General features: G+C 36.9%; 1 long non-coding RNA gene across 1 annotated transcript; it reads right to left on the reverse strand.

The window, feature by feature from the left end:
* Nucleotides 1-812: 812 nt before the first annotated feature.
* LOC122025626 lies at nt 813-1,499 on the reverse strand. The gene is made up of 3 exons (XR_006123784.1): nt 1,257-1,499; nt 1,080-1,168; nt 813-869 (listed from the first exon to the last, which is right to left on the reverse strand). It is a non-coding gene; the product is annotated as an uncharacterized LOC122025626 (long non-coding RNA).
* Nucleotides 1,500-16,670: the final 15,171 nt, after the last annotated feature.

Raw genomic sequence — 16,670 nt, forward strand, 5'->3', positions numbered from 1 at the left:
ATGCATGTCAAACATAGGTATCCAAACAATATGCAGAAATGCAGAAAACACAAACACAAGCAATAAATGCATCATGCATATGATGCCAATGATGCGCCCTGGTCACCCCCCCTGACGATCATCTCATACAAAAGTGAGGCCGAGTGGGTAGGGCTGTGACAACCGTGCACTCTGTCGTCACTACTCCTGATGAGTGACCGAGTGGACGGGATGCTGTCGGAGTACACCTATCCTCCTACCCCAAATCATAGATGGGGGAGCGCAATGCTCTCAACTCCCGGTACACGATGACGGGGAGGAATCCCTGCCGGATAACACGTTGTGTCACACTACCCATGAGCGGACCAACGGTGCCTAACAGAGTCCCTGCTGCAACACACTCTACCTGAATCGACCACTAACCCATGAGTGGTGGTGTGTGCAGATCCATGTAACTGGCGATGTGCTCAACAATAATGGAGCGGACTATCGCACAGCATGCAATCATGCAAATGATGCATGGCAATAACCATATAAACATCCTGACCTAATCCATATATATAGAAAAGTGCACCCTAGGTCAACGAATCATATCGAATCAAAGGTACACAGAAGGTATAAAACCTAGGTCCTGAACATGGTCAAGCATGGCATATCACTACCCCTATAAGCATGTACAAACAGGTAAAATATACCTGAGATGCAAAACCAATCAATCAATCAAGCATGTAAGATTTGGGTAGTGATTAACCGAAACAGATAAGAAACACAATTAATGCAACATGTTAATTTAATTACTAAGCATATCAAATGACATAAGTCAAAAGTACCCGCCTCCGAAAATAGAAAGGTCCAATCTGACTCCGAGATACTCGTCTCGCGTCAAAGTCCTGTAATACCAAACATATACGAATTATTTAGCTAAATTCCTATAAATAGCTAAATAAATTCTTTAACCCTAAATTAGGGCAAAAACCCTAATTCCAAAAACACAAACCTATTTCAAATTCATCATCATAATAATCCAATTCCAACCTAATTCAATGTATTTACCAAATCTAACAATCATCTACATCATGCATCAAATCCCTACTCCTTACCTCAATTCGTATGTATCACTGTTGATCCAAAATCAAAGACGTTGGTTGCTGAAACAAGATCAGAGCCGCTGCTGGGGATCACAAAGTTACTACCCAAACAACACATGTTATGATAATACACTGCATCAACATCTCAAGATTGCAAGATGAATCAAATTGAAGCCCAACATTTCATACCTAAATCTCAACTCTGTATCAGCAGTCCCTTCCCAACCAAACCACACCAATCCGTGACCTCCAAAATCACACAGAACTCGGCTGATCCTGATGGCCGGCGGCAGTGTGGTACCAAGACAACGACACCAGGAAAACTAGGGCAGAGGAGAAGAGATGAAAGTGAGGCTCGGCAGATTCAGGGCAAGGAGCTTGGTCGGCTGTGGCCCAAATCTAGGGCAGAGGGCGTCCGAGAAGAATCGGCTGGAAAAAAATCTCGAAATGGAGGAAGAGGAGAGATGGCCGGCACTGCTCGGCGTCGGTGGAAACACTAGGGCACAGACGCACCTGCGGTGGATCGGCAGTGGCGTCGGCGTCGCAGGAAGGGAAGGAGAATTGGTTTCGGCGTCGGCAGAGAAGAGGAAATCTTCTGTGGGTGTCGGCGCCGTCGACAAGGAGACTAGGGCACAGCCGACGGCTTGACCAGCAGTGGCTCGCGCTCGCCGGCGCTTGGGCAGACTCCGGGGAGGAAGAAACCGCCGGACCGACGGTTAGGGCACGGCGTCGGGAAGAAGAAGGGAAGAGTTGCGGGGATGGCTTGGGTTCGGCGAGGTGAGGAATAAGAAGAGGAAATAAGGAAATAAAAAGAAACAAAAGAAAAGGAAATGTAAATATAAACATTTCCTCGCTTAAACGAGGTAGACTAAACAGGCTTTTCCGGGCCCCGTTTTTATCCCCGTTAACTCGTCCGTACGAACTCCGAAAAATCCCCGAAAAATATCCAAAAATTCCGGAAAATTCCCTTATTCATATTCGCCTATTTCCGGTATTTTACACCAAACCTAGCTTTAATATCATATATAATCATACTTAGTTTGTATTATTCGTTAGAAACAAATTGTTCTTCAATAAAAGATTCTACAAATGAGGAAGAATAGACTTGATGATCAACACTTTCCCTTACAGTGCTATGTTGGTGTTTCTTTACATATTTTGTAACCCTAAACTCCAAATCACCCCGCCCAACCATTCTCCATGTACATGGTTGGTTAAAGCAGATTGCTTTCACTTTATTTATTTGAGTTTCAACTGGGTTATATCTTATTTTTTTATTAATGGCATGCTTCACAAATGCATTCTTGAACTCTTATCGAGAAGGAAAAATCTGTCCAACATAAAATTCATCCACCATCTCTTGCCTCTCTAATAGGCCTTTGTAGCAATCGAGAATTCAAAATATATGGATTATCAGCAATTGTGAACTCCTCCTCTAAGTTACTGTACTGCTCTGCGGGGAATTCATATTATTCAATCTGTATATCATCAGCTAAGAATTCTTGTCCATTTATATTGTATTTTAATTCCTCTGAAATCTGGATATGATACTCTTCCTCCTCACTCCAAGTAGAATCAAAGTATTCGACAAGTGTCGTACCAGGATTTTGAACCTCATCTTCTAGGTGACTTCTTCATTTAAATCAAAGGCCAAATTGTCTGTATTTCTATTTGTGTTACCCACACTAGTATACTCAGAAGTAGATTGAGTATTAGCTCCCTGTTCCACAATAGAATTTGCATCAAGCGTATTTCATATTTCAGAAAGAATTTTTTCAGCAATATGATTATCTTTGCAACTAAGTTAGCAAAGTTATAATGTAAGAATCAGTGGTATTTGAATTTGAGTAAAATGGAAATCATTAGGAAGGGTTGAGCGAGCCGATTAAAAAGGGCCTGATATATTGGACCATATCAAGCCCACTGTTGGGCCTGATATATTCACATATTAGGCCCAGTATGGGCCTGATATGGAAAATAGCAGGCCCAGTGTGAGCCTGATATGGAAAATATCGAGTCCACTTAATATAGGAAAATATCATGCTCACGATGGGCCTGATATGAGATAGTATCATGCCCATGGTGGGTCTGATATGATATAGTATCAGGCCCACGGTGGACCTAATATGAGATTGTATCAGGTCTACGCTGGGCTTGATATGAGATAGTATCAGGCCCATGTTGGGCCTGACATGGAAAATATTATGCCCATATTGGACCTGATATTTTCCCATATCAAGCTAACATTGGGCCTGATATTGGACCAAATCAGGCCCACGTTCTGGCTGAAATTTATCGTAACATTATATCAGCTCCGAAGAGATCTAAATCAACAATAGACGGTACTGTTGGAGTCCTTGGTGCATGAAAAGTCACAGAAATAATTTGGCTACAATCTGATCTCTCTAGGTCCATCAGTGAGTTTTGACCGAAAACCACTGAAGGACTTAGGGTTTTTGGATATCAATAAAATTATAATTTATAATATTAGAAATGGTTGAGCGAGGTGAAGGTATTTATGATGGCAAACATTGGATTTGATTAAAAAATAACATGCTAGTCTTTCTTGATATTACAGACCAATTTTTAGGAAATATTATACATACATAACTAAACCGTATCTCTCTTCTTCAACCAAATGTAGTCTTGCTTGAAATTTGATCTTCCACGCCGATATTCTTCAAAGCAATAATCCTTCGAAGTAACACTCTTTAATGCCTTACGACAAAACCCAAGCTCTCTACTTACTCTATTGCAATCTGCCGCGTAAATGCAGAGAGAGATATGGGAAAGCAGGAAGAGGTTCGTGTTGAAGTTGTCAATATAAGAACATGAAGACAAAAGAGAGAGATAAAGTGAGACCTATGATAAGGTGACGTGCATCCAAACCTTACAAATAACTTTTGATTTATAAATCTTAAATTGTGGTTCGGATACATTGGAAAATAGTGTCTAGGAGAAGGTTATTTAGGAGGTTGGCGGGAGGAGTAGGAAGGGAATATCACTGTTTTTTGTGCTCTTTTTAGTAATTTAGAAACTAAGGTACTTGTTTTGGTAAATATAGAAATATGGTCACTTCTTTTGGTAAAATGTCGTTATTGTAATCTTGAATTGACCATTTGATGAACTATAATGAATCAAAATTTAATAGAAAGTCTAGAAATTAAATAAATAAATATAGATATAGATAGATAGATCAAAAATCATTTTTTTAATCCCTTGGAGGACAGTAGTGATGGCAAAGAGAATGCTATAGATTACGATAAAATAAGGAGAGCTGTAAATTTCTAACTGATTAATTGTAAGATTACTCTTTCAAAATCCTAAAGTGGCTTGTAGTCCACATCGACATGACTCCTTTGGGTAGACTTAATTAGCCTTTGGTATATGTACTTGGCATTCAATAGTTGTACCCTTTGATACTCTAGGTACAAATATGTACTTTTTAGTAGTTGATAACTTTCTAACTTTTTAATTATACTTTTCAAACCATTTCTTGTGATCTAGTGACGTCGGATAGGATTGTGATTATAATGTGAGCTAACGAAAAGGGAGAATTTGAGAAGAATACAAGAAGAAATCATCTAATCTTTCCAAATAATAAAAAAACATTTAATATTCAAGGATAATTCCTCCAATAGCTAAAATTTATATAGACTCTAACCCTAAAACACAAACAAAGCAAAGAAATCCTAACTAATATATATGGATTATAATTTGAATCTTATAAAGAAAGGAAAGAATGGAAAACATTTTATAGACTCACAATTCTATAGTTCCTAAATGGACTCAAATCCAAAAAAAAATTAACAAACAAAAGTTAGAAATTAACAAAAATATCTAAAACACCAAAAATACCTTAAATACCAAAAAAATAAAAATTATCAAAAAAAATAATAAAAATATACGGATCCTCCTGCATCCGTCACCTCGGGTAGAAAGTACTCATCCTCGAGTTTAGAGTAGTGTCAAACGTGGTAGCCTGGGAGGAAGATCATCTAGTACCAAATCAGTAAAATCTACTAGTAGCTGCTGAACTTTAGGAATCCTTATTGATCCACCAATGAGCATGACATTGACGACGGTGCTCTTATCAAAGTCATAACCACCAAGATGTGTGTCCCCCAATGTTGAGAGCACCTAAAAAAACAATGGCATCACGTTTACTTAGGTATGATATTTCCTTCTTAGTATTGATTTTACCATCTTACTTAATTTCCACTTCTGCAATTCTAATCTATTACTTCTAAGTCCTAAGTTTGTTTAAAACTCTACAAATTTATTTCTCTCACCACACCCAAAACGTCAAATTTTAGGTTAGCAAATATGTCATTTTTCTTCTTGACTCCTTGATTTCTTAGAATTTCTTCTCTTTCATCATTTTGAACTCAATTTAAGCATGGAAGCTCTTTCCTTTCAACTCTTCTATCAACGGTGCCTCCATCGAGGAAATTCATAGTGTTCGAAACCTGCAACATGTCATCACTAACTTCATCGAGAACTTCATCCACTTCATCATCGTCATAAACTAAACCATCAAATATTCAATGTTATCGTTGTCTCTCTCATCATCCTCAAATTCATCCACCTCCTCAATCTCATAAACTAACTCATTAATCACCTCGGTCTCATCTCAAATCACTACAAGAAAAAAGATTAAAAAGTGTTGTTAAAAATACTGTTGTAAAAAGTTCGCTGAAAGACAACGCTTAAAAAACATTGTCATTTTTTATAGACAATGCTTTTGTAACGCTTAAAAAGTATTATCTTTTTTAGCGGAGACAATATATTTTTAATGGATAAAAAAGTGTTTTATTTTTTAAAACATAACTTTTTAGCAAAAGATAAATCTATTTGCAAAACTAAAATCTATTTACACCATGAATTTCTTAATTAAACCCTTATAAATAACATCAATTAAAATACTATGAAAATATAATTGATCAATTTTCTTACTATTGAACTAGAAATATGTCATACAATTTAAACAGAAAATATATACACATAATTCACAAATTTTGTATCTATGTTTAGTCTATACAAAAGCAAAACCCCTTATTAGATTGAATCTTTCAGGTAATATTGCATCTTCTCAGAATATATGAGTACACTTCTTGGCCAAAAAAAAAATCGCTTTCAGTTTCTTTCCACATTTATCTACGAGGAAGAAAATTATTATAATATAATAAAGATGAAGCAACTCATATAATTAATACATTAAACTCAATGGACAAATTTAACAAAGATAATAAGCTAACACAATAGATGCAACATTTATTTACAGTAGCAAGCTCACATGATTATACACTTTCTAATTAAAAATTAAACTCAAGGAATATATTCTACACTTTCTAATTAAAAATTATTGAATGCTATCTACATTTTGTAGTTGATTTGAATAAGATTGTCAGTAGTTGGGTTCTACTTGGATATATTGAATGAAGGTTGTGTGAAATGAATTGCAACACGAGCAGAATGAGGGATCTCGGCCAAGCATTGCCAGCAAAATGAGGGTTGTGTGAAAGGAAGCCATCTCGGTTCCTTTTTTTATCTCAGCCACTGGAATGCTCTTAGACAAACTGTTGGAAATGGAGAGAGTGGGGATATGAGAACATGATCCATATTCCCCACTATTCATAATGGAAAAGGTCCATTATGTCCCTGATTTATTTCCCTATATAAAGGGGATGCGTCCAAGAATCAAGGAAGAGAATCAGGGTGTGTTGGAGACGAGAGTAAAAGGTGAATATCCAAGGCAATGAGATTTGGTTTGTGAAATTGCGGAGGGCTTTCCGATCTTGTGATCGCACTTCCGACAGCGAGTTTTCGCCATTGCCGATTGCGGATCTGCGGGAGATCGTTGTAAGTTTTTACCGCTTTATTTTATTCATCTATCATGCATTTAGAATATAAACCTACATTGGTATCAGAGCGCGTAGTTATTTCTAAATGCTTATAGACGAATTATGAAATTGTCATTTGAATGTTTCCTCGTTTTGTCATTTCCCGGCGCTGTTTTGCACGACTAATGTGTTGTAGCATACACATTGTGCCAAATTTGTAAAATCAAGACCGCTGGATTTACCGGCGACGACAGTCCGTGGCCGTTGTTGGCGTCCTGGCTGGCCGGCTATATGTTAATGGCTAGGACAGGCAGAACCACTGTCGGCGATCTCGTCGAGCCTAAAATTGACTGATTTTTTATGTTGGAAAGAACCGGCTACCACCGGCAGAGGCTGGCGATAGCTTCCAGTTGGCCGGCGAAGTGATCATGGCCACCTCTCGTTGCAACCCGTGTTCGTCGCGGGAAAGGTGGCGTGCACAGCATACATGGCGTGCACAGTGTGCATGGTGTGCGTGCATGGGGTCGTGGCGGCGAAGAAAACGACAAAAGATAAACATGAGGTTTCTGTTTTGAATTTTTCTCAAAACAAAAACGAAAATAAAAAAAACAAGGCAGTACTGTGATATGTTCACAGAATCGCCGCATGCAATTAATTCTTTTTTCATGCATTTTTTTAAACACAATGTTAAAATATATATATATATATATATATATATATATATATATATATATATATATATATATGCATGTTGGAATTAATTAATTAAAATTAGGATTATTGGTCCATTTTTTAATTAATTATATGGATTTAACATGATTGGCCCAATTAGACCAAATTTAGATTGAATCATTAGTTGGTTTAATCAAATAAATTTGATCTAAACCCGAATCAATTTGGGTTGATTAATTGGACTTGAACCAAATATGATCAAATGACCAGATTTGTTCTATTAGGTCAGATTTGATCAAAACAATTAGATTTATTCTAATTAGTCGGACTTAAACCAATGGACATTGGTTTGATCAAACGGACCTGAGTTTGATCAATAAGTCTGAAATTGGTAGAAATGGACTTAGAGAAAAAGTAACAGAACATATGTACAAAATATTGGTGCGAGTAGCACTAACGGTCTAACCCAGGTTTTGATGAATGACAAATAGGTTAAGTTAGTTTTGTTGTTGTCTGACACTTTGATCAAGTGTACAGGAGAAGTCCAGACAGGTCGACGGGCTGACCGGATGTCTGGCACGAAGTCCAGCTAGGTCGACGGGCTGACCGGATAGCTGGCGAGAAGTCCAAGCGGGTCGACGGGCTGACCGGACGCTTGGCGAGAAGTCCAAACGGGTCGACGGGCTGACCGGACGTCTGGCAGGTAAGTGAGGTAAGTCACTGGAGGGGAGTGACTGCGAGGACGCGTTCCCGGGAAGGCAACATTAGGCGTCGATCCGGCTTAGATCCATTTCGGATATCTAAGTCGAGATCGTGACTAGATTCCGGTCTCGGAAAGACGGAATCTAAGTCATACTATTTGTGCTAATTCTTACTATGATAAAATGTGCTAACAATCTGTGTTGCAGGATATATATTGCCTCGGACTAACTTTGTTTTGCAGGAAAAAGGAGTTTTCTGGAACAAGGTGGTCCGGGCGCCCGGAAGTCAAATTATATCCAAACCAAGCCGTCACCACGTGGAGCATCTCGGTTTGAGCAGCGACGTCACATTCCAGGCGCCCGGAAGGAATCCAGGCGCCCGGAAGGAATCCAGGCGCCCGGAATAGCATATAAAAGAAGCCCCAGGCAGGAGCTTCAGACAATCAATTAATCTGAGAACTCTTCTACTGCTGGTCTTGCTGCTCGACGTTCAGTGCGACGCCAACAAAGCTCCGACAAAGTGCTCCTTCGGTTTCTTAATTTCCTTGTCGGTATTGCTTTATTTTCACCAGCAGTTCTTGTGTTCATTTTTGTAACTATATTCGAATTGTTAGTGATTTCCCAACGAAAGTGGTCAAGGACCACGGGCCTTCGAGTAGGAGTCGTCACAGGCTCCGAACGAAGTAAAAAACATTTGTGTCTATTTTACTTTTCCGCTGCGTTTATACTCTAAGTTTTCGAATCGATATTCACTTCCCCTCTATCGAATCTAACGGTCCTACAAGTGGTATCAGAGCAGGTACCGCTCTGATTTGGTGCAACCACCAATCAGACTGGGGGTGAAATTCTTTTTTTTTCGGTCTTCAGTTTTACACTCAAACTCCAAACTGGTTTATCATTTTTTTTATTATTTTTTTTAGAGCTAAATTGGTGCAACACCAATCTAGATTTTTCTACTATTTTTCTCTTCCCGCATTACTAATCCAAGACCAAGTCTTGGGATATTTTTTTCGGTTATTTACCTGTGCACAGAATGTCCCAACAAGAAGGATTCAGCACAGTGCGACCTCCACTCTTCAACGGGGACGACTTTCCGTACTGGAAGAAGCGCATGGAGGTCTACCTCAAAACAGACTTCGACCAGTGGATGAGCATTACGAGACCCTACAAAATTCCAGTGGACAACTCCGGGAATCTAGTGGATCCTGAAGACTGGACAACAGATCTGAAGAAAAAAGCATCAATAGAAAATAAAGCGATCAACACTCTACAGTGCGGATTGACAAGAGAATAACTGAACAGAGTCGGTCCACACAAAAACGCTAAAGAACTGTGGGACAAATTGATCAAGCTGCACGAGGGAACGAGCGACGCTAAGGTAACAAAACGAGACCTGCTTTTAAATAAAATTTTTAATATAAAAATGCAGGAAGGAGAAACAGCGAATCAACTCCACGCGAGGATCAAGGACATCCTCAACGGGCTTCATGCGATAGGCCACCAGATGGAGAACAGAGACTTAATAAGGTACGCATTAAACGCCTTTCCACGTAATAGTTTGTGGGCATCAATAGTGGATGCCTACAAAATTTCTAAGAATCTTTCTAACTTAAAATTAGATGAGCTTTTCTGTGAATTAGAATTACACGAACAAACTAATGCTGGAGCCGAGAAAGGTATAGCTCTATTTGCAGGTTCCTTCAAAGAAAAGAAAAGCAAGCCTGAATTTGAAGAAGAATTTGACCAAGACTCCGAAGACGAAGAACACCTGGTGAACTTGGTAAGAAAAATGTTCACCAGGAGAAAGAGGAGCTTCAGCAAAAAGGACCTTCAAAAGATCAGCTCTCCCTCAGAACAAAAGAACGTGACTTGCTACGGCTGCAATAAAAAGGGACACTACAAGAACGAATGCCCAAAACTGAAGTTCGACAAACCAAAGCCAACCAAAAAGAAGGCACTCAAAGCAACGTGGGACGACTCCTCGGATGAATCGGAGGAAGAAGAGCAGAAACATCAGAGCCACCTCGCACTGAAAACGAGTCGGAAGATGAAGACGGGTCTGAACCCGAAACACGCCACGAGTCCGTACTCGTTTCCGAAGGCTCGAATGAGGTATATTTTAATTTAAACAAAAAGTTTTTTAGAATCATCTCCTGTTTAAATAGTAAATTAACTAAAGTAGAAAATGAAAACAAATCACTTCTTGAGGAAAATCAAAACCTCAAGGAACAAATAAAAAATTCAAATCCAACTCAAGATCTAACACTTGAGGAAGAGAATCTATCATTAAAAAATGATGTTAAAAATTTAAAAGAAATGCTAGAAAAATTTACAACAAGATCAAAAAATTTAGACTTAATCCTAAATAATCAAAAAGCATGTTATAATAAAACCGGACTAGGATATAAGTCGAATTCAAATAAAACCTTCAAATCATTAATAACCCAATACAAATCAACCAATCTAGCTTGGGTTCCGAAAGCGTGTCTGACCACGCAAGTAGGACTTAATCAATATTATATACCTAAAGAAAAAATACATTATATAAAATCGAATAAACCAAACCAAAATCCAAAATACAAACCTAAATCAGATTCAAAATCTAAACAGTTTGAAAATCAACAAAATTATCACCAAGTTAACCATAACTATAAAAAGAATCGACACAAGCCTAAAATCAAAATTTATTAAAGGCCAATAATTCAGGGGGAGGCTCCAGAATAGCTGGCACCTCCAAAACTAACTAACCCGACAGGGTAATTAGAATTAGAGACCAAGTTTAACTTGAATCATGGTACTGGTGAAGTTTTTGGATGATAGTACGTTAGGGAAGCTTGGGCATCGCATGTCTAGAAAGATATGGCTTCGATCTGGTGCATTTGGCCAAGTGGAACTGACCGAAGCTACCCTTAAATGGATCCTAATCAGTCAGACCAAGATTGAGTACTAAGCTCCGTGGATAGGACTATTCGGAAAATCTCGAAAGGTTGGTTACTTCTAATGACGTCCATGTGACTCACCAAGCTTAGAAATTTATCCGAAGAATGCCTATTTGTGGAGACCAAAGCTAAATTTGAATCTAACACAAGTTAAACCAAAACTCCATAAGTAAAAAATCTAATTTCATCTCACAAAATCATACGATTCCCTGATTGATAATATAGATCGGGTGAGATGAATAAGGCTTCAACTTTAATTTTAAAACATAAAAATATTTTCAAAATTTTAAATTTTAAACTTAAAAATTAATTTCAAAATTTTATTTTTAAACTTAAAAATTAATTTCAAAATTTCAATCTTAAAAACTTAAAAATTAATTTCAAAATTTTAATTTTAAAAACTTAAAAATTAATTTCAATATTTTATTTTTAAACTTAAAAATTAATTTCAAAATTTTATTCAAAATTTTAATTTTAAACTTAAAAATTAATTTAAATATTTTATTTTTAAACTTAAAAATTAATTTCAAAATTTTATTAAAAATTTTATTTTTAAACTTAAAAATTAATTTCAAAATTTTAATCTTAAAATCTTAAAAATTAATTTCAAAATTTTAATTTTAAAAACTTAAAAATTAATTTCAAAATTTTAATTATAAACTTAAAAATTAATTTCAATATTTTATTTTTAAACTTAAAAATTAATTTCAAAATTTTAATTTTAAACTTAAAAATTAATTTCAAAATTTTAATTTTAAAAACTTAAAAATTAATTTCAAAATTTTAATTTTAAAGTTAAAAATTAATTTCAATATTTTATTTTTAAACTTAAAAATTAATTTTAAAATTTTATTCAAAATTTTATTTTTAAACTTAAAAATTAATTTCAAAATATTAATTTCAAAATTTTAATTTTAAACTTAAAAAATTAATTTCAAAATTTTAATTTTAAAACTTAAAAAATTAATTTCAAAATTTTAATTTTAAAACTTAAAAAAAAATTAATTTCAAAATTTTAATTTTAAAACTTAAAAAATTAATTTCAAAATTTTAATTTTAAACTTAAAAAATTAATTTCAAAATTTTAATTTTAAACTTAAAAATTATTTTCAAAATTTTTAATTTTAAAATTAAAAATTATTTTCAAAATTTTAAACTTAAAAATTATTTTCAAAATTTTAAATTTTAAACTTAAAAATTATTTTCAAAATTTTAAATTTTAAACTTAAAAAATTAATTTCAAAACTTAAAAAAAATCAATTTCAAAATTTTAATTTTAAACCTAAAAATTATTTTCAAAATTTTAAATTTTAAACTTAAAAATTATCTTCAAAATTTTAATTTTAAACTTAAAAATTAGTTTCAAAATTTTAATTTTAAACTTAAAAATTATTTTCAAAATTTTAAACTTAAAAATTATTTTCAAAATTTTAAATTTTAAACTTAAAAATTATTTTTAAAATTTTAATTTTAAACTTAAAAAATTATTTTCAAAAGTTTAAACTTAAAAACAATTTCAAAACTTAACTTCAAACCTAATCTAAAAAAAAAAAAAAGTCAAAAACCAGGGGCGGGCGCCCCTGGTATTCCCCTCCGGGGCGCCCGGAAGGGGATCCGGGCGCCCGGAGTCCCCTATAAATAAGGGGCAGCAGGCGCCCCCAATCCTTGCCCCACAACAATTTCACTTTTGCCAAGGTTCACTCCGAACCTAAGTGCGAGAGTATTTTAATTCAAATTTTCTTGCGGTGAAGACACTGTTGCGATTCAACCGAGGTCGTCAGATCTATATCTTATCGATGGCTCCTCGGTAAATCTTCTCCCCTATCTGAAACTTTATTTGAAGTTATCTTTGCAACCTTTTTTTAGAATATTTTTTTTAACAGTAGGAAACGAACAAATACTGGTGCTGGACCCTCTAATGCTAGCACTGACCCTAGGTTTCCCACAGAAGAACTAAGGATTAAGTTTGAGTCAACCATTTATAAGGCCATTAGGACTACCTGCATAGATAGATCGTTCTTTCTAAGGTCATGTCCCTCCGCTTTAGAGGTTATAGGTCACTATAACTTAAGGAATCTTGTCGAATGTACCAATCCAATAAACATAAGTCTGTGTGCCGAATTTTGTAATAACCTAGTGAAAGTAGACGATCTCACCTATACCACTAGGGCAGCAGGCACTGATATCACATTTTCCCCTACGACTATCCGAGAGTTTTTAGAGTTGCGTTCATCTACTTGTTCTTTTTTGTGCTATCCTCCGAGGGATCTACCATTCGGAGATCCCTACTCACATATTACTCTCGATACGATTTATTCGTATTTTTTTTGGGGAGAGAGAGATCCCACTATGACACAGTTTAGGTCAGTAGAACTTCGGGTCCAGGACTACGCTCTTTATAGGGTTGTAGTCCTTTGCATTTTACCACTGACTACTCGGGACATCGCTGTGATGCGCCCATTCCATTCGTTCTTACTCTATGCCCTGATTCATAGGTTAGACATTGACATCAGCCTACATATCTTCTCCACCATTATCTACTCGGCTGGATTCGTGACTGATAGACGAGTCCATATGTCATTTGGTCACATTCTGACAGCCTATATGTCCTCGTTGCACATTGATGTCACTAGAGGAGGCATTGCCCATATGACCGAGTTTGATGTTATAGCAGCTCGGAACTTCTCCCTAGCCGGTATCCAGATAGATAGAGATGACGGGACTATGTCTTGGCGGAGGGGGGCACAACACCAGCCCGATCCAGACGCACAGGTGGACGAGTTCATGCTCGCACTATTTCCAGAGGAAGCCGCTCCGGCTCCGCCACCGCCCCCAGCTCGAGCACCACGTCACGCTCACCGCTCTCTAGCCGACCGTATGACCGGACTAGAGAGAGCTATGGCGAGTCTCCAGCAGGAGAACTCTGATTTTCATCGGGACATTCGGCGAGAGGTAGCCGAGTTACGAGCTGCCGGGGATACCCGACACACTGAGCTGATGGCGCTTCTCCGATCCTTGGGGTCTGGACCACCCCCTTCATCATCTCAGTAGATCTAGTTATGACTCACTTCTGTAGCTACACTACCTGTAAAATATTTTGGATCTATCTAGTGATATTTCAGACTTACATTGATTATGTTCTATCTTGATAGACTAGGATCTTTCAAAAATACTTTCAAAAATGGTTTTATCAAATTATAAGTTAAACTTGTTTGTTTTCAAAACTTTCCATTTTTAGATTTTCAAAAACAGTTTTTGCCTTAGACTAGTTTTGAATCCTTAGAAAGCATGTACCCATAGGACTAGTTTTTGAGCATCTCACCAACACCTTAGGTTTACCTTGCTTGTGCTTGACAAACATAGAAAGGGGTGAGATGCATAGGCCAACTGTCTGGACTTAAGATGCTTATTTCAGTGCATCAGCATAAGTCTGGACGTTAAATACAACTCAGATATTAATCAGATTAAAGTTCATCAGTCAAGTCAAACACGGACTGCTTATAATCAACTTAATCTGACTAACCAAGTGAAAGCTACTATCTTATGATAGTTAGTTAGTACCTAATTGGTTAGACAGCTGGTTAAATTTAAGTATCAAGTTCAGGGGGAGAAATTAACTTTGTGTGTTTAAAAAATGCTTCTTAAACTAACTTATGTTTAAACATTAGTTTCAAAAATTAAATTTAACTAAGTGTTTGAAAAACTTAGAAGTTTAATCTCACCTAATTTTCAAACCATAATTTAAAAAGTTGACTATTAAAAATTAGACCTTCCGAATTTAGCTATATCAAATGAGCCTTAAAAATTTTGGCAAATTTAATCTCCCTTGTTTAATTTTTGCTGTGTTTTGAAAAATTGGAGTTGAAAATCAATTTACCCAAGTCAACTTTAAATTAAGTCAACTTTATCAACTTTAAATTTTTACTTTTCAAAATTCATGTTTTCTCCCCCAAGTCAACTTGTTTTTTTTATTTTTGTACTTTTATCCTTGAATTTTGAACCAAACTCAGTTATTCTTCAAGATTAAGTGTTATTATTTTCAGTAACTCTACACTAAGATTGTTTACCATTGTTTTTTGATGAATGCCAAAGGGGGAGGGTTAGGCGGTTAAGTTAGATAAATCAAATTGAAAACACTAAAACTAACTTTAAAACCGATGTACCTGGTTTTTGCGTTCTTTCACTAACTTAACCAGGTTGTCATTCTATCAAAAAGGGGGAGATTGTTGGTGCGGGTAGCACTAACGGTCTAACCCAGGTTTTGATGAATGACAAATAGGTTAAGTTAGTTTTGTTGTTGTCTGACACTTTGATCAAGTGTACAGGAGAAGTCCAGACAGGTCGACGGGCTGACCGGATGTCTGGCACGAAGTCCAGCTAGGTCGACGGGCTGACCGGATAGCTGGCGAGAAGTCCAAGCGGGTCGACGGGCTGACCGGACGCTTGGCGAGAAGTCCAGACGGGTCGACGGGCTGACCGGACGTCTGGCAGGTAAGTGAGGTAAGTCACTGGAGGGGAGTGACTGCGAGGACGCGTTCCCGGGAAGGCAACATTAGGCGTCGATCCGGCTTAGATCCATTTCGGATATCTAAGTCGAGATCGTGACTAGATTCCGGTCTCGGAAAGACGGAATCTAAGTCATACTATTTGTGCTAATTCTTACTATGATAAAATGTGCTAACAATCTGTGTTGCAGGATATATATTGCCTCGGACTAACTTGGAGGGAAAAAGAGTGCCCGGAGGTGGTCCGGGCGCCCGGAAGTCAAATTATATCCAAACCAAGTCGTCACCACGTGGAGCATCTCGGTTTGAGCAGCGACGTCACATTCCAGGCGCCCGGAAGGAATCCAGGCGCCTGGAACAGCATATAAAAGAAGCCCCGGGCAGGAGCTTCAGACAATCAATTAATCTGAGAACTCTTCTACTGCTGGTCTTGCTGCTCGACGTTCAGTGCGACGCCAACAAAGCTCCGACAAAGTGCTCCTTCGGTTTCTTAATTTCCTTGTCGGTATTGCTTTATTTTCACCAGCAGTTCTTGTGTTCATTTTTGTAACTATATTCGAATTATTAGTGATTGCCCAACGAAAGTGGTCAAGGACCACGGGCCTTCGAGTAGGAGTCGTCACAGGCTCCGAACGAAGTAAAAAACATTTGTGTCTATTTTACTTTTCCGCTGCGTTTATACTCTAAGTTTTCGAATCGATATTCACCCCCCCTCTATCGAATCTAACGGTCCTACATAAAAATCCCTGTCCAATTAGATTAGTTCTAATTATAGACAATGGACCAAGCTTAGGATCTGGATCCCTAATCAACCGATCCAATGGGTCTGACCAATTAGATTAGTTCTAATTGTCGACTTAAACTCCTGAAAATCAAGAAGATTTGTTTTTCTTGATTTATTATGTTGGTACTATGCCTGTATAAATTGAAATAAGCTGGTTTT

Source organism: Zingiber officinale, chromosome 9B (genome assembly GCF_018446385.1).
Source record: "Zingiber officinale cultivar Zhangliang chromosome 9B, Zo_v1.1, whole genome shotgun sequence".
Taxonomy (NCBI): Eukaryota; Viridiplantae; Streptophyta; class Magnoliopsida; order Zingiberales; family Zingiberaceae; genus Zingiber; species Zingiber officinale.